General features: G+C 35.6%; 1 protein-coding gene across 1 annotated transcript in view; it reads right to left on the reverse strand.

The window, feature by feature from the left end:
• Positions 1-18,870, reverse strand: part of LOC104527821 (connector enhancer of kinase suppressor of ras 2) — a 128,527-nt gene that overhangs the window by 95,949 nt on the left and 13,708 nt on the right. The gene's annotated exons all lie outside the window — the stretch shown is intronic.

Raw genomic sequence — 18,870 nt, forward strand, 5'->3', positions numbered from 1 at the left:
TAGGATGGCAATAGGGAAGAGACAGGACAAATTGCCTCCAGGGCTTTTGCAGCTGATTTTTTTTTTGAAGTACAGAAAAAACAGGTGGCTGATGTCAGAAGGGCTACAATTCAGGAGACAGGAGAGAATACCAGGGGTTTTTTTTTAAAAAAACCCCCTGAAATAGACTGTTGTTTTTACTAGTGCAGAGTATAAGATATGATATAAAAGGGAAGTTGTTGAATATTCCATAGAGTTAATAATGCATATGGTAAATTAGAAAATAGGAAATCTGCTTCCAAACAGATATTTATTCCTTTTTATGTCATAAATACAAAATACAGAAATAGCTAAATACACTATGACAATGAACCCCCCCTCTGTGTCTGCATCACAACTCCAGCTAAAAACTTTGCTTATTTTGTACATATATTCTGGTTCCATTTGAAAAAGATAATGGGAAAACTGAGCAATTTTTTAATCCATCTGACAATATAACATCTGTGTTTTTACATATTCAAAGTGGAGTAAAACAAATCTCCAGGTATGGCCTCGGGTGTTTTCATATCTTATTGCATATTGCAAATTGGTATTTTATGCTAATAAAACTATCTGTAAAAACTTTAGCTACCAAGATAAAACAGGCCAAATTATTGTAGCAAACATTAAGATAAAAAATAGCAAGTACAATGGAAAAAGTGATAAGTGCTAGTCAATTTTTTGTATACGCTAACATCTGAAGATCAAAAGCGAAGCAAGAAATACCTGCAATATAAGAGGAGTTCATTTATTCTGTGAAAAACAAAATCAATATTATAAACTTCTTAAAGGTACTAATATAATGAAATTGTTTTGCTATAATGTGACATACAGAGGTAAAAAAATGTACACACATTGAAATTTATTTGACAGAGGGTATAATTTTAGCTAAATAGTTTATATTGCATAAGCAATTATTTTAACTTACATTAAAAATAGATTTATTTTTAATTATAGTTTTTCTTGATGTTGTCATTCATATAAATAGTCAGTGTAATATATGCATAAATACATATAAACACATAGAGGCATATACAGCTTTTTCTGCAGGTGATATTTTGAGAATGTTACAACTTTTCACTGAACTATAAGGTTCAGAGAAATAAAAGTGGGGAGCAGCAGATCTGATTGAGGTGATTAAAGGAAACAACCCTGCCCGAAATTCAAGCATCTTACATGAAATTCACTATGTTAAAGCATTTAAAATGCCACAACCTAAATACTGTGCTACACTCCCATTTTTATGTTTCATGCACAAGCTTAAGGAATCCCCCATGTTCTCAGCACAGGCTATGGCAGCCTTAGCTGTGGGTCTTGGCTTCAGACAAGAGCAGCAACAGCTCAGGACCATGAATGGAGTCACCTGATAGATGTGACACCGCTGTCCCTGTGGGTGCCACCCAAATGTGCTCAGCACAGTGGGCTGCTCCCCTGCTCCCCTTCCAGCCCACCCTAGAAGCAGCACATCTAGACCCTTGGCACACTCCTCAGGGCTCAGCTTCCCAGTTGCTTTAAGTTGATGTACTCGCAAAATGCCACAAGAAAGATGCTGCCATGCCCTCTCCCGAGCCTCAGCACCATTGTATAACGAGCAGGATTGGGAAATTAATGTAAAAGCTCAATCTTCATGCACCTCTTCCCCACTACAGTCTGGTTTTTGACCCATTCTCAGATTACATGTAAATCAATTTAAAGTTATTGTGGATTTTCACTGTCTGATGGAGCTCTGCAGGGATGCTCTGTCCCTCCTCATCTCTGGTCCCTTCCAGGCCCTCTGCTCCCCATGGACACATGCTCTCCGTACCGCTGCACGAGACCTCTCCCCACCTGTCTCCCTGGGGCATGGTTGCAGCACGGAGCTCTGAGATGACTTAGAAAAAAAATTCCCCAAAGCAGCTCAGAGCTTTTGGAATCTCCTTTGGGAAAACACAACGTGCCAGATGGGATCCCACAACTCCCCGCTGTCTACATCGCTGTGTACGCTGCAAAGGGCACAGCTTCACTGTGAAAATTACAGTGTCTGTGAGAGCATATAGTCCTTCAGCACTTAATGAATAGAAGCAGGCAAACACAGGCTATTAATTAATAAAAGCAAAAATCCAAAATAATCACACGCTATGATTTTAGTATAAATAGTTCTGAACTTAAATAGAATGAAAACCATCAAAACACACTTTTTTATTTTAAATTTCCTTCCTGGAGATATGTTTTTGAAGGTTAAGAGTCTAAGAGAAAACACAAGAGAAGCCTTATTCTAAAATACTAATTTCTGTAAACTTTTATTTGATTTCATCAGGTAGATCTGTTAAAATTTTGAGGTGATATTTTTATGACTCAACTGTAACGATTTGGATGTGGCTACTCAGTAAATTCCTTAACCATCTAATAATCCATCCATCAAATCCATCTCTCTCCAACCTTAACCTAAGAGCAGTCTTGTATGATGCCTAAAATTGTCCTTCACCTAAAGCCAGCTAACAAAATCCACCAGTGATCCTCTGAATCAGCACACAAGTTCAGGTCTAGAGACTGGAAATTAAAACCGAACACACTTCCTGAATGGTGAAAAAGGGACAATGATTATAATAAAATGCAAGTTTTGACAACACTTAATGAAAAGTTAAACAAAATAAATCAAAGAAACACTAAGTTTTATTAAGGTAACTCTGTGTCACATGTAGTTCATGCGGTGTCAGCCTGGTGTTTTAATTGGGTAATGATCATAATCAATACTCTGTGAGCAAAGGAGGCATCTGAATAAGAAGTAATTGAACTCAATACGACCTAATTCTCAGAATGTCTTATCACAAACTCCCACTTCTGCACAGTTTAACTTATCTATCTGTAGTAAGTGTCCAGTGGAATTACTATTATAGTGGCTGTTCCAGCTACTTTCTAGCAAGGAGATGCTGTACTGCACACCAAAAGATATTAACACACAAAATTATACCTGTCTTGATATTAATCACAATAAATTTCCTAAATTGCAAAAGAAGCTTAGCTTACTAAATAAATTTGCTTTGCTCTGCATTAGGGAAAGTTAAAAATAGAAGGCACATCTGGATATGTGCTATTTAAGCTAAAATATTGAATAATTTTATATATTTTAAAAATATATAAAATCCTAGCCCCTGTTGGTTTGCAAGCTGTAAACATATTAAGAAAATACATTCCATCTTAATGGCTGGGGACTGCAGTTCAAGTAAAACATTCTCCAAATTTGTTTCAGCTTTTAAAGAAAAAGCTTTTCTCATTCTAAATGTGTAAACTAGCAACACTACATAATAAAAACAATCCTTCTCACTAGCTTTAATAACATTTGCCTATCAGTTTATTGTGACAGTTAAACTGCAGTATTATAACCTAGTTTATGCACACAGAACACAACGATATTTCATAAAAATACAAGAATGGAACTTATTAATAACTATGGTAATACTATGCAAATATGCAACATCATAATACAAATTAGAGTATATTATCTGAAACCTCATTCTTTCCTGTGCATAGCTTTCCTCCCCCTTGCACTCCCTTCCATTATAATTATTCCACCTTTCAGAGCAAATTGTGTCACAATTCTTTCTTGTCTCCCGAGTCTATAATTTGGAACTTGTCACAGTGCTTCTAAGCACTTCATATACCTTCCTATTATCTTGTAAATAGATACATTAAGTAGATAGCATTAAGATTAAATATTTTAACCTTATTTAAAAACTGAACATTTGCATGTTTTTAACTTCCAGAAGAAGCTTTTGCATTTCCATTGTAATTGATATGTATAAGTGTAATCAAGCATAATTAAGGTGCCTTGAAAAGTAATTTTGTTAAAAAAGCCACATGTTTCTGATTTCAGATAAGAATTAGAACATGACAGTCTTTCCTTTAAATATCAGACTCAAAAAGACTATAAGACTAGCCACTTAAACAGGTTTGGGTTTTTTTTTTTCAGAATATGGTATTGTCCTGGTTTTGCTTTTAAATAAATTGTTAAAATTATGTTTAAGTGTTAAGAGACAAATGACTGCACACCTGGTGAGAGGAACTGAGTTAGAGAAAAGCAGAAGATGAGATTATATTCCTGCAGATACCTCTTCTGAAAAAACATGAAAAATATATGGCTACACTGGACCTTGAAATGACTGAGAGAGATGATCAAGAGAAGACTGGAGACACACTGTGTAGATTTATCGTTTATGGATCTCTGAAGTGTCACCGATTATGACAAGACTTGACCCACTATATGCCAAGCTCAAACCACACAGCAGACCAGTTTCTATCACAAAATGGTTAAGATGATGAAGAATTAACCAGTGTTCTTATCTCTTGCCTAAAGATTTTTTAAAGTAGCTTTTACATTCTAGCTTTTGCTACAGATCTCTGACCAAACTGCGTAAAGCCCTCTAATGAAGTAAATGTTATTTAAACTCTGTAATACCCAAATACTCTTTCTAGTTGATTAAGCTTGAATAAACTGGAACATCTTAATGTTTCTGTTTATGTACATACACATATCTGTCTATGGAGAGAGAGTGAGAATATATTACTACAGGACAAGCATCTAAAACACAAAAAGATTTGAGAAAATTAATCTTATAACATACAGCACAGGCATTTAAAAATGTCCTACAACATTAAACAAATCAACCATGCAAGAGTCTCTGTCAGGCTAATCAGTGTGAGAAGTAAGCATTTCCTTAAAATGCATTTCCAAATTATATCTCACCATACTATGTGGTCACACATCATGACACATCATCAGTGTAATTTCTGGTTAAGATCTGTAAAAGCATGAAATCTGCTATTCAATTATGTAGACTGCTTCTTGTCATAATAATGTCAAGTATAAAGAAAGGGTATTTTATGCAAATAAAAATGCCTCAATCGAAACATCTGGTTCCAGATGTCTTGGGCCACTGCTCTGAGAAACCTTGCACATACAGAAGGCTCACTTGGTAATCGATCCAAACTTATTTTTAAAGATCATGCCACTTGCTGAGTCTGCTGGCCATGCTCAAGGAATATTTTAATTTCATGGTTTTTTCCATGCATTTTTTACTGTTTTCTTCCTTTTATTTACTCAACCCCTTGAAGAGATTTTATTTACATATTTTTTAACTTCTAAAACTTTCTTATATTTTTTTTCCACAGTTTTAGATTACTCATTCAGCAAGTACTTGATTTTTTTTCCTGTTTTTATATAGTCTAAATGCCTGTACCTTGCTATCTATCACATATATATATTTCTGTTTAACAAATAACTATTTAAAACTTTAACCTAGACTGGAGGTGGGCAGCAGGGACTATAGAATGATAGTAGGAGGAAATGAAGTTTTAAGGTTTTATTAAACAATAGGCAGTCAAAACAAATTTTTATATTTTCTAGATCAAAAGATACGGTCGAGATGTAAGAAATATTTGCTATATTGAAATAATCTAAATATAGATTGGGGATCAGATGGTTTATATGTTCTACTTTTTGCTTGAAACAGCTATTTATTTAATGCTCATTTTCATAAAAGCTTTAAGAAAGGAAACTTTTAAGAGAAGGGATTCTCTCTGAAAGGAAATTCCACATCTCATTTCAGTTGCAAATTGGAGTATGGCCATTTACACCTCTGAACCATCAACAGTTATTTCTGGAGAAGCAATGAACCATCAGTTTCAGAACCAGGAGAGACTGATTCTAACCTAAACTTAAAATAGTACTTTAGTTTATCTGAAAGAGACTGCTTTTATTACTTTTCCTTTGAACTTCAGCAGCATCCCTCTGAGCTGTTCATACCTGCTCTCCCACTGTACTTCTATTTCACATGTTCTGCTTAACTCTATCTTCACAAGGAGTTTAGCTCTAAACTCCCTGGAACTTAATTTGCATTTAAAAAATCTTCTCCATTTCAAAACACATTTAATATTTTCTCATCTTTTTGAGCAAAACCTTTATATTACAGTGAATGTACTGCACCATCCAAACATTATTTGTCCTCTGTCAAGCTGACATCTCCACACATTTAACAGCTTCAATGTTAACTCTCAGAAAAAATACCAGTAGGAAAATAAAGCTGTGGCAGCATTTCTTTTCTGATAGGCACAAAAGCAAGACCTGAGAGGATAAAGAAAGATAGTCAATTTTGTGGCTTCTTTTCACATCACAAGATAAGCTGCTGCCAATTACTTTACTTCAGTATTAAGTAAGGACTGATCTGCATATGGTTTCAATTAAAAAACTGTATGTAAGCCAGCCATCTGTGATGGCTTGACCTCTTCCATATGTGTATGAAAACAAGCTATGTGGAATGTGCTGACTGGGGATACCATGACAAATAAGACCAAAGGATCATCTAGTGGATATTTCATCCAAAAACATTAGACCATGATCTGCTACCTTTTGAAAATTATTATCAAAATATTGTCTGCATTAGTGATTAGCACGCCTACAATTGGTGTTTCCCAGTGATACTTTAGGTCTCTCTTAGAAATATCTAAATTACACCCAAATTCTTCTTTAAATTTCTTGTTGCCAACCCAGGGAACTCCACTGGCTTCATTTCAAGGACAAAATGTCTCAAGCCTTTACTCTCCCTTTCCAGCACTCTCTGATCTTTGTTCATGTGCTGCATCCTTCTCAGCAAAAGCTAATGAAGCTGTACCTGTGTAGTACACTGTCCAATAACCACAAACCTTTATTATTTGTTACTAAAACCTTGCGACCAATTAAACTTTGCTATTTATTTCATAATAATCATAGTTTTGTGTAAGAACCAACTGTCCAATCATAGGAAGTTTCCTTTTTTCAATTTTTAAGTACGTCTTAAAATGAATTGTAAGGTAGAAATGCAAGTTCACTGAGGATAAGATATTCAGTACCTAACACAAAATTAGAATTTTAAACAGTGGTGAATTATTCAAAGTTCAGAGAATAAATGATAGGCTTGTCTTTTGGAAATGTAATGTCGACACCAACCATTTCATTTAGGTCAGACATTTAGCTTAGGTTCCTGCAGAATTGGTAGTTCCATGTAAGAATTATATCCATTCAGGAAAGATATGTTACATTTATTTGCAACAATTCAGAGAAGCATACAAAAATTAAATTAGCAACAAGATTCTTTTGAGTGGGCATTAATGAGAAAATGAAAAAAGTTCATTTATCTATTTTTATTATTAATTTGCTGAAGGCTGCTCAAGCAACTCAGAGTCAACAACAATTACATGAATATCCATGTGCATACATATATACATTTGCATGCATATGAATTTAACTGTAACAATAACTAATTACAGATAATCACTCAGGAATTCAGGCAGCTTATCAATTGATATCATAACAGAGTGGTATGAAAATAACTTACTGTGGAATTTATGAAAGAAATTGTTCCTTGCAAATGAGAAAAGCAATTTTCCAGGTTTTTTTCCTGCACAGAGAAAATGTCATCATCCTTAACTTATACTGACATATTCCCTGTATTTCCTTCGCACAGAGAAACTGTATGGCATAGTGCTTGCTACCAGCGCAATAAAACATGTATTACATCATTCAGTACAGATTTCTAATCAGGATCCTAAAGAAAAAAATTAACTATTGCTTTCTGCAAGGGAAAGAAGATTTTGAAAATGAAACACATAAGAAATAAAATTAAATCCTTCCAGCAAAAAAAAAAAAAAAAAAAAATCTACAGAAAAAAAGCTAATTTTAAATGTTCATAATATTGTTTATACCTAATTATTTAAGTTACCATATAAGTAGTAGTGCAATTATTTTTCAGCATAAGACTAAGAATTACTAACGTATTTCACGTGGACTGTTAGAGACACAGCAATTTCTTTGATGTGTAAGACTTTGAAGTCACGAGCAAACCAAGAAAATTTCTGTATATCATTGAGCTTTTGGGTTATTTAAAGAAACTTAGATTTTATGTTAGTGGAGTAGTATTTTTTTCATTTAATGTGGAAAAGTTAATCTCTTCCTGCAATGGTCTGTATTGTTCTTCCTTTTTGTTCCAAAAATAGAATCCTGTATGCCTTTAATCTAATATACCTTTCTCCTGCTATTTAATAGAATTAATATTGCATTAATCTGAATCAATATTCCATTAGCCAGATTCTGTCAGTGGACTGCCTTTCACTGCCCGTGCATTCTAGTTTTAACGTTTGCAGTGCTGCCACACCACAAACATGAGTTACCACCACACTGACAAACCAGTATCGTGCACAGATAGCTGTACAGGCAGCTTTAACATTGCAGTGTAAGGAATAACAAATTGTTCAGTGGGATGGAAAAGGGCTGATTTTCCGTGTATCCTCTTCATTCCCACATCTCCTCCTTCATAGGACTCCCATGCCAATCTGCATATGAATAGTGGCTGATGGCACCAGCTCTGGGAGCTGGGGAGAGCCCCAACTGAGCTGTCCACAGAGGCCATGGGCACAGACCTGCCACTGGCCATTTGGCTGGGGCCTCTCCCCCTGGATCAAGAGCACTTTCTGCCAGAAAATCACTGGTTTAGGATACACCCCTCTAGCAACCTACTGATCATCACAGCACTTGTGGGAATCCTTGTGGACTCATCGTGCTGTTGAGCTTCGTTGAAATTGTCTAAAGGCTGGAACGGGTCCAGAGGAGGCCACAAAAAATGATCCAAGGACTGGAGCACCTCTCCTACGAAGAGAGGCTGAGAGAGTTGGGTTGTTCAACCTGGAGAAGGGAAGGCTCCTGGGGAGATCTTATTGTGGCCTTTCAACACTTAAAGGGGGCCTAGAAGAATGATGGGGGCAGACTTTTTAATAGGGCCTTTAGCTATAGGACAAGGGGTGATGATTTTAAGTTAAAAGAGGGGAGATTTAGACTACATATAAGGAGGAAATTTTTTTACAATGAGGGTGTTGAAATCCTGGCACAGGTTGCTTAGAGAGGGAGGTGGTAGAAGCCTCATCCCTGGAAACATTCAAGGTCAGGTTGGACAGGGCTCTGAGCAACCTGATCTGGTTGAAGATGTCCCTGCTCACTGCAAGGGGGCTGGACTAGATGATCTTGAAAGGTCCCTTCCCACACAAACCATTCTGTGAAAACTCATATCTCATTAGAAGTGCCACAGGGATGAACTGGTGCTGGCTGACACAGGTGACACAACCATAAAGCCTCATCTGCTTCGGGAATCTCACTTGGATGTTTCTCACACCCAAACACATATGGGAATTCAAACAGCTTTGGTAAAGACTTTTAATAAAGCACGCTAAGTCCAAGTTAGCAATTTCAGCTGGCTAATGGATTTAAATTATATATTAAAATGTTTAATGTAACAGTATACAATTAAATGTTGTTATGTAGCAATACACCAAAAACATATGCTAGTTTCTGACAGAAAGCATGAAAGCCTTCTGTGCTGCAAGTCATGATTTTAGCAAAACAATGTTTTTCCTTCCATATGCCCTGCTTGAAGTACTATTTCTGCATTTGCAATAAAAGAGCAGCATGGAAGAGAACAGCATGGAACCGAACACTCCAGAATTTAGAACTTAAAATTACAGAGTTTAACTCTTGTACAAAAGGACGATGTTTTAGTGGCATTTTTATGAAATCACAGCACCCTTCACAAGATCTGTATTTTTATGCTTTACTGAATGGAGCACTAACTTTTCAAAATCTCATGATGAGAATAGGCCAACAATTTCCAGCCATGTTTACTGTGACAAGGATTTGAAGTTGGCAGGAAGAATTATTTAATATGAAGCATATATCTGTAGTGGTCTAATAAATATGTATAACTTGCAAGATAACAAGAGATAGAACTGAAAAGTGACCAATCTTGAAACAGCACTTTTTTGCCATTGCTAGTTTTTCCCTTCTTGTGTACAAAGAATTCAAACAAGAAGGATAAAGACTAAGTCACTGACATCAGTCTTGTTTTTACAAGTCAGTGCACACATGGATGTCTGAGCACAGTAAATTAATGTGGATTTGCATCAACCACCAGTAATTATGTTTTATGTCAGCCAAAGAGCAGAAGAATGCTGAATTCCCACTATCAGAGCTGCACTATATTCAAGCAGATTTTATCAGTTCCAAAATTGAATGCATATACCAAAAATTAACAAAACCTTAAATGCAGTCTACAGCCAAATCTTAAAACCACGTATAAATTTGGCCAGTGTTTCTGCACTGTTTGAAATCAGTGATATTTCCACAGCTCTCAAGAACTAGGGTGCTCACCCAAACACTCCTGGCCAAGATTCAGTTATCTTAGCCATTTTTCATAAAAGCTTCACTGTACTTAGTTTTGCTGTATATTTTTACATGAATCAAGTCATTTTTGGCTATAAAGCTCTAAAAATACCAAATCAACACCCCCTTTTACACAAATGAAAGACACAGTTGCTTAGTGTGAAGCATTTAAAGCGCATTAAAAGCATGTAAAGTGCATTTACTAAAGGCATTATATTCTGTAGCCTATGGCATTCTATATAAAAACAGAGACTTAAAAATAAGAGACTATGACAGCTGACCAATTTTGTACATGTGGTTTTGTGTGACAGCATTGCTACTAGTCCTATAACATTATAAATATTGTTACAAAGCCAGAGTGACCTGAAAAGTTTAACCTGACTCACACCAATTCCCTCACTACAACTCAGAGCTTCATCCCTTCAAGGTGGACAACTCTTGGCTCCTATTCCTGTACTTAGTCTTGCAAGAATTAAGCAAAACCAGGACATTTCCTCAAGGCCCTGTAAAAACAAATGCATCCTCAGCTCAAAGTACCCCACAAATATCATGCAGAAATGGAAAAAGAAAGGCGTAAAGCACTATTTTATCTCAGAGATTAAAGTCTGTAGTAGCATCGATGAGAATTTCTTTTTGTGGCAAGCTTTAATCAAATACACTCTGATGTTATCAAAAGCAATGCTGAAATCTAGCAACACATTTTATCATGAGGCAAGAAGTGACATAGGACACATATTACAAGCACCTTTCTTTTTAATTCCTTTAGTGTAGAAAGAAAAAGATAGAAAAGAAGATGCGAGTCCTCTGCTGCACTACTTATTCACGTGTCAATAGCTGGTTACTCTGTACACTTCATACTTAAATTAGAGGAAAAGCAATAATTCATATAAATTAATTGGACATGTCAATTCTAATTAGTCCACAAAGGCTGGGTAAGTATCCTTAGGAGACCCCAGGGTATCTCCACATTGCTGCAGACAAATCAAGTATCCAAATCTTGGCTAGTCTGTGGCTTAGGACACAAGAGAGCTTACACAAAGCAGTTTGGAATATTGGAGCAAGGCAGCACTGGTTTTGGCAAATTAGACTGCTATGCAATAAAAGATGCCTTCTGAAACACAAAGAAATCGAAGCAAAAGAAACAACAAACATTCACTTAACACTGCAGCACACAAAGCTAGGGCAGCTGGTTTCAACAGAAACAACCATGAAGTGAAACAGAGCGGTACTATATAGGTTTTTCTTTTATCTTTGCGCAGGGAAAGTGTCTATTCCTTTATCCATAGTAGTAATTGTGATCACTATCACCAGCCTTGAAGAAATCAAACATCCAGAAGGGCTGAAATTACAAACAAAAATGTTGTCTTCCAGATCTAAACCTCAAAAGACATCTAAATTATATCAGAAAAGAATGTACCATTAACATCCCTAAACCAGGGGTAGAAGAACGTACACAAATTACAATGCATAGCAACACTATTTGGATTGAATTTCAGCCAGTATTTTCCCTCCTGACCTGGTCTACAGCATCAGACACTTGTGGTTTTTCAGTACCATATAATTAGCCTACCTATTCATTTGCATAAATTTCCACTACTGCATTGGCTTAATAAGTAGCAACACAATTTAATTGCACATACTGTGGTGTGCTGTTCTCTACCAGCGAGTGACAGTAACTACTCGTGCGAAAAGGAATAAAACATTCATTGACAGGGTACCACTGATTTTACTCAGACACACAACCAAACATAAAATGTAGCAATGAATTATTTTAACTGGATTATTTTATAATTTTATAAGTGGAAATAAGTACATTGATTTTTCAGAAGCAGGCAGTAGTTCCTGTAGCAGCCTGTTCACCAGCCTGCGATGGATTAGGATCCTCATTCTCACCAGTACTTAAACACATGTGTTTTCAGAAGAAAGTTACCAGCTTTGGAACAGATTTAACACTGAAAAAGAATTATTGTGTGACAAAAGGAAATCTTTCAAATGTGTCAAAAGACAGGAAAAATAAAAGTCTTCTCATTAGTCTGTTAACATTGTCTTGCTCTACAGGCAACTGATGTTCATAAATTCAAGGAATTAAAATAGGAGACAATACAGCAAATTTGTATTTTACCTGAATGTTTGAATGTTTTTCTTAACATAAACTCAGCTTTAAGTAGGAAGAACACAGAAAAACTTATAGCCTGAAGTAATTGATCTGAAGTTTGATAGCCTAATACCACAAAGATTGGATGCATTACTTATGGAAAAGAATTAGATGTGGCTTACTGGAATTCACCTGACCTGCAGTCCACTCGCTGCTACTCTCTTATCTTTTGGACTACATGCAGGTAGCTGGAATTTGAGTAAAATGCAGCCAACCTCTGTTCTAGCTTTGTCTCAGCTAAAAACCAGGACAATATCTCATCTCAAGACAACAGATTCACACATTGGAATACTCGAATAGGACCATTTCCAAAATGTGTTTGGCTACATGATATGCAGACATCACATAACCAGAAGGTTCTGTGCCTTCATCAGATGTTATGTGGCCTTGAGTGCTTATACAGTTGCTGTATAAGAATGATAAATTCATATAGGATAGAATGATAAATTCATATAGGAGAAAGTTTCCAAAAGAGCTCAAGCCTAAGTTTCTAGTGCAACTTAACACACAAACCACAAAATCATGTCACTTGGGTTCTAAATTCCCTTTAAAATAATCCTGTGCTTGGGTAGCTGTGAAAATCTTACTTACTAAACTTTTATATTACCATTGGTGGTACTGCTAAAGTATTCCAAAATATTCTTACTGTGCAAGCTATAGCTTTGGAAACCATGTGCTACTATTGAACAATTGGTGTAGAGGTAGCAGCCCTTGAAGATAAAACTGAGAAGACAAAGAAAACTTACCCTCCACGTTGTTCTCTACTTGTATCAACTCACATAGCTGCCTTTACCTCTGGTAAGGGAACGCTGTGTGATTTCACAATGAAAGAATTTCATTTGTACTAGGTAATCAACACAAATGACACACAATTACATTCAAGGTTCTCCTTTTGCAGCATACGAGCTTAGCAAGACCTCGAATTTCCTACTTCTTACCAGTCAGACAAAACTATTTTACACGCACATGTGTAAAATACCTGTGCAGAGAAATACTTTAGGCTCCTGTGAACTGTTTGTACAAACTTTATTATCTTCCTTCAACGTTCTGATCCTAAAAGATCTCTAAAAAAGCAAAAATTGGCAGACTTTAAAATGAGAGAAAAAAAAAAAATGAACAACCCAGACAATCCTTAAAATAATTTATTTTTCCAAATTGCATGATTTGAAAGGCTAAAAAAGAATGAAGCAGATAATTAGACTAAGCAAAAGATGATACATTCTTTCTAAGATGTGGAATAATTAACTAATCCATTCAATAATATTGATTCGATGGTTTGGCACAGCATCACAAATAGCACTGGACTGCCAAAAGTTGAACTTTTTTGCAGTTGAGATTTATAAAGCTCTTTGGATGCAGATATGTTTGTATAGACAAAAATAATGTATGTGCCAGGTTCCTCTTTGTACTGAGGAGATGGAATATCTCTTCATCTCTCATTAAGAGAGACAGCATTCCATTTAAAAAAAAGATTTATTTCCATACATTTAACCATACATATATATATATATACACACACATATATATAAATTGAAGTTTTTAGTCTATAATAACTATCTTTGAATAACCTCTGAAATATGGGGGGGCGGGAAATAAGTATCTGACAAATTGAATGGCTTGTTAAAAATGAAACTTGATTACATATCAGGTAGAATAAGAAAAAATACTTCCCAGTATACTCACAGTACTGACAAATCACAGAGTGTATCAGCAGAATGAAAGTTTAAAAGGATCTCAAGACAGATCATTGTAGGTGTGGACATTAAAAAGTAGAATTAATTTAAGCAAAATTAATAATTTTAGTTCAGAAGAAGCAACTTTATCCATAGGTACAGAGACAGCTGTGAAAGACTGGCTGCTTCATCTTCAGCATGGCATACTTAAAAATAAATTAATGCAAACTGCTTTCCATCTGACCAACAGAATACTATTACTGTTGTAATTTTGTTAGAGAGATGCCTAATAAAGATACATGTTAGAAAAATGTAAAAAAGCATATTTATTTGGTACCTATATCCATACAGTGTTTCACAAAAAGTAGTAAACATGCAAGGAAATTAAACTCACTCCAGTTGCTGTAAACATGTTGACCCACAGGTGACTTCATTTTGCCTTCTAGCAGAAAAACTATCATGCTTGGATTGCTAGCTTTTGCAGGAACTGCAGAGAGAAATTTTCTAATCTTTATTTCTCCTTGAATGTTATCACAGCACACTGCCTAATTTAACCAACTGAATGCCTGTGAATTAACAGTACTTTTAATTACTTCAGATACAATCTATATTCAAGCATGCTTTTCATTTTATATTCATTTTTCTTCCATTCATTATCAAAGTCTTTCTTCCCACTAGAATGTTTATATTTTAATTTGTGCAGGCTTTAACAATATACTGACTCCAATGCTGTCCTAATTAAATTAAATTTACTTGCATAGATTTGAACAGCAATCCATGCTGACCTCAGAAGTACTCCTTTTTCTTCTTTCCAATATATTTTACCGTCTATCAAAGAATTATTTTCCTCAGGCCATACTTCTTCAGAGACAGTCTTTGTGCAACTAGTCCTCCAATACATATCCAGATTAGTATTTCAGCTTTAATAAAATTACAGTCCAAATCCTAAATGGCCTGCACTTTTTAGTTCATAGATGTTATTTAGGTCACTTCAAATAAAAAAATTGGAGAGCAGGTTCTGACCACACTAGTAAGAAAGGACTTTGATGTTTCAGATAGGATTTTTTTCTCCACAGTCATCATTCCCAATTTTCTTCATAATTAAAACACTACTCAAAAATGTCTTTCCAAAATGGTCAAAGAATTGAACCTGAAAGTAAGGCCCACCTATGGCTTTTCCTTTCATAGCACATCAATTCAACCCTGAGCCAGTACTTTCTCTCCTACAGTGAAAGATACCCTCACCTTTTGCATTCTATTTTACCCTTTCAAACACCAGATTATTCTAACATTTTAAATTATTTATTTTTTAAGATAAAATGCATATACTTCTGTTATCACCATATTGCCTCTTCTGTTATGCACAGGTGCATCAAATACTTGTATTTTTCCCTGATACATTTCTTACACCTCCTTCTTTCTTACTGCGGATTGTCTTCTTCCAGTGTAGAATCCTTTCTAAGTAGGCTTCTCATATATAATGCCTAGTTAAAGAAAGCTCTCAATTCAGCTTTCTTTCAAGAGAAAAATTACGATCTGTGATTGTACATATTAGTAATCTCTCTTCTGATTTTATTCAGAAATATTATGATGGGTTGAATCAATTAATCAAGACTTAATATTAGTTTGGTTTTATTTTTCATATTTATTTGTGAAAAGTGGATATAAAATCATATCAAGGTCAAATGCATAATAGTAAACATTCCCTGCCTTTAAGAACTTGCATTTAGGAGTCTATCTGATAGATGGTTTAGGACAGGGGGGGAAAAAAAAAAAAACAAACCACAGGAAGTTCCTCCTTTATTTTTTGTTTTCTCTTGCACTCGGAACCCTCGTTATGGGCCAGGATTTAGTTATGTATATGCTGTGCAATGGTTTGTATCACTATGCCAGAAGCAGAGTCATTGCTGTTTGGTGTGTAACCCCATCACACAACTACTCCCCACCCCTCAAAAGCCAGTGGGCTGATGGCCATACCCTTAGGGAACACATATGGAAAAATATGGCATCCAGTACACACTTTCTGTGTGTTCCAAGAGCTTGAGCTAAGACAGTCAAATTTCTCCTGGTTTCCTGAAGCAACGTAGCTGTTCTGCAGCTACACTCATGGCCAATGTGCAGCTGAATTCCTGATGGATCACTGAGCCTAAGCTTACCTGAGAGATTTCCACAGTACATTGGAGATGCTTCTGATTAGAGTGTTACACAACCTATCTAGCTAAGATGGAGTGGAACATCCTGCTAATACTGCCTGGAAGAAATAGGCCATGTAACTTGGGCACTGCCAATTGCCAAACAGAAATCAATTAAGAAATTCATGTACAGAAAAAAAGAAAATCAATGCTCATTGACATGGCCCAGTGAGTGGATGACATGCAGAGTACAAAGTAGTACTGACATATATTGATAGAAACAGGAATGCAGCTATTTGTGATCCAGACAGGAGGAAAACAGTGTGCATAGCTCTGCCAGCGTGGGACTGGGAACACATGCCATGCTGAATGGGGCAAATGGAGGGACAGAGGGAGAGAACAAACTATTGCTCCTGCTGTTGTCACCCCTCCACATGTGGAATTTTAGACCAGATTGTTTTAATTTATGTTTCCCTTAATTTTTTTCATGACAAGCTTAAAGAAATACATATATACATATATATGCATATGAATCTACAAATAAACTTCCTTTGTACTCTATGCACTCTGTCCATATACACACACAACTCACTGATGTATTGACACCTTACTGATGGGGCTGGATTCTACCTATTAAGTTTGCTTATAACATAACTCAGGAAATCAGGGGTAAAAAGACATGCTCCTTAAGACATTCTGATTCAAATAATTTTTTACATGTTAGTTCCTGTTTAGTGGCAGAAGCAAAACACAGATACTGCTATACACTTTTTTTTTTTTAGTTGCTTTTTAAATAAGTTCTTTCCTCTCTATTTTTAGACTAGCTAGTCTAAAAACCCATTACAGTGGGAACTGTAAAATTCACAATTTTCACTGATCATTTAACCAGCAGTCAGGTTTTGGTGCAATAATGTATTCATGTTTCAAGATTTAGCACAGACTAAGAATACAATTGCAATATTTTAGAAGTGTATATCAGTTGTTAATAAAGGAAATATCAGATCTCTTACCATTCAATTACTGTCATTATTTAAAAGAATTAAGAGAGATTCTTAATGATACTTTTTGGTTACATAGATTAAAACTCTTACGTATCATTACAGATTAAAAATAGATATTATACTTAGTCTGGTAAAATTTTTACTTGTGATCCTGGCTCAGTAAGAAGCTACAAGAATTGAAGAATGTGTTGTGTGCAGCAGCAAGACAGAAATGTCAGAAGCAAGAGAATACCCCCAAGAGCAGAGCTGCAGGCAACAGACTCACTCAGCAGAAAGCACACAGAATGGGCAGGAAGATAAACATTTAGAAGCAGAAAAAAAAAAAACCCTCAACCAGGCACTTTAGAGACAGAGGGAGAAAGGAAGGGTAAGGGCTTAAAGGCAGGAGGCTAAATAAATGACACCAGGAGCTGAAAAATCCCCGTCCTGCTTTAAAAGAAAAAATAAGGTCATGAGACAGCACAGCAAGAGAAGAGCTGCACTACTGACCAGCAGCAGGGCCAGCATTTGAGAGGTACAGTTTCTTTGGTTAAAGAAGAAGAAGAAAAAAAGATTAAAAAACTTTAAAAAAAAAAACCCCAAAACCCAGCAAGGGTCCTTCTGACGGGAACACATGACTGAAGGTTGTTCTTTTCCAGAAGAAACTTCTTGAGTCTGCTATTTCTGACTAGTTTCAGGGCATCACACTGCATTGTTCTGCAGAAAACATAACATTATGGGGTAATCAGATTCCTCTTATATGGAAAACAATATTTCAGAGGAAAAACTCTTGAGTTTGATTTTAAATGTTTCCAAAACACAGAAGTTTGTTGGGTTATGCAGTACACACCAGTTTATAGGTATGGTTGCATCAAGGCCAACAGCATTTCTCTGATTTGAAACATACATTATTTAGTTTGTAAGAGTAGATCTCAAGCTACTTGAAGCATCTTTTGTAATTAGAGGTAATTGCAAGAAGCATATGCATCATAAAAAATACTTCATATTGCTTTTTTCTTAGATCAACTGCATTTTTCCCCCACTTGTTTTCTATTGTACTGCTAAGTGCCAGTTTCCCTGTTGGAGACAATTTATCTTATCAAAATCCCACAGGATAATCTGGTTTGTGCAAAAGCAGAACAGATAAAGAAGCACTGAGACTGTCATATGTAATTTGCCTACGTAATTTTACTATTTAACTTTTTAATGTTTTCAATATCCTTTCACCTGTTCACCTACACAAAGTTATTTTTTTCCTTAGAAGTTAATACATTGCATTTTATTTACCTGGTAGGAATTAAATAACAGAGGAAAAAAAAAAAAAAAGATTTTTCTGGTATCAAATACTTTATTAAGAGGCTAACTGAATTAATAACCTGTTACATGAAAAAACAGTGTTCTTCCAAATTTGGATGCTTGCAGGTTGCTAAAAAATGCCTTTAAATTGACACACGTGTCTGTACTTTAGATAAAGTAAATTTTATCATTCCAATCTTGTCTTAAAGCTCATTTTAAGCAATCTTCCAGTCTAATTAGCATTACCTTCTGGCTCCTTAGTACCATCCTTTTGAATGCTGGCATGGTTAAAACACTCAGGTCTACTTGGTTTAGTATAGTGTGGCAAATGGCAGTGAAATATGAGGGCATATGGTGTATAATTACAGAACCATATGGATGCCAGTAGCGATAGTCA

This window comes from Antrostomus carolinensis, unplaced genomic scaffold, assembly GCF_000700745.2.
Source record: "Antrostomus carolinensis isolate BGI_N321 unplaced genomic scaffold, ASM70074v2 scaffold7217, whole genome shotgun sequence".
In the NCBI taxonomy this organism is placed as follows: domain Eukaryota; kingdom Metazoa; phylum Chordata; class Aves; order Caprimulgiformes; family Caprimulgidae; genus Antrostomus; species Antrostomus carolinensis.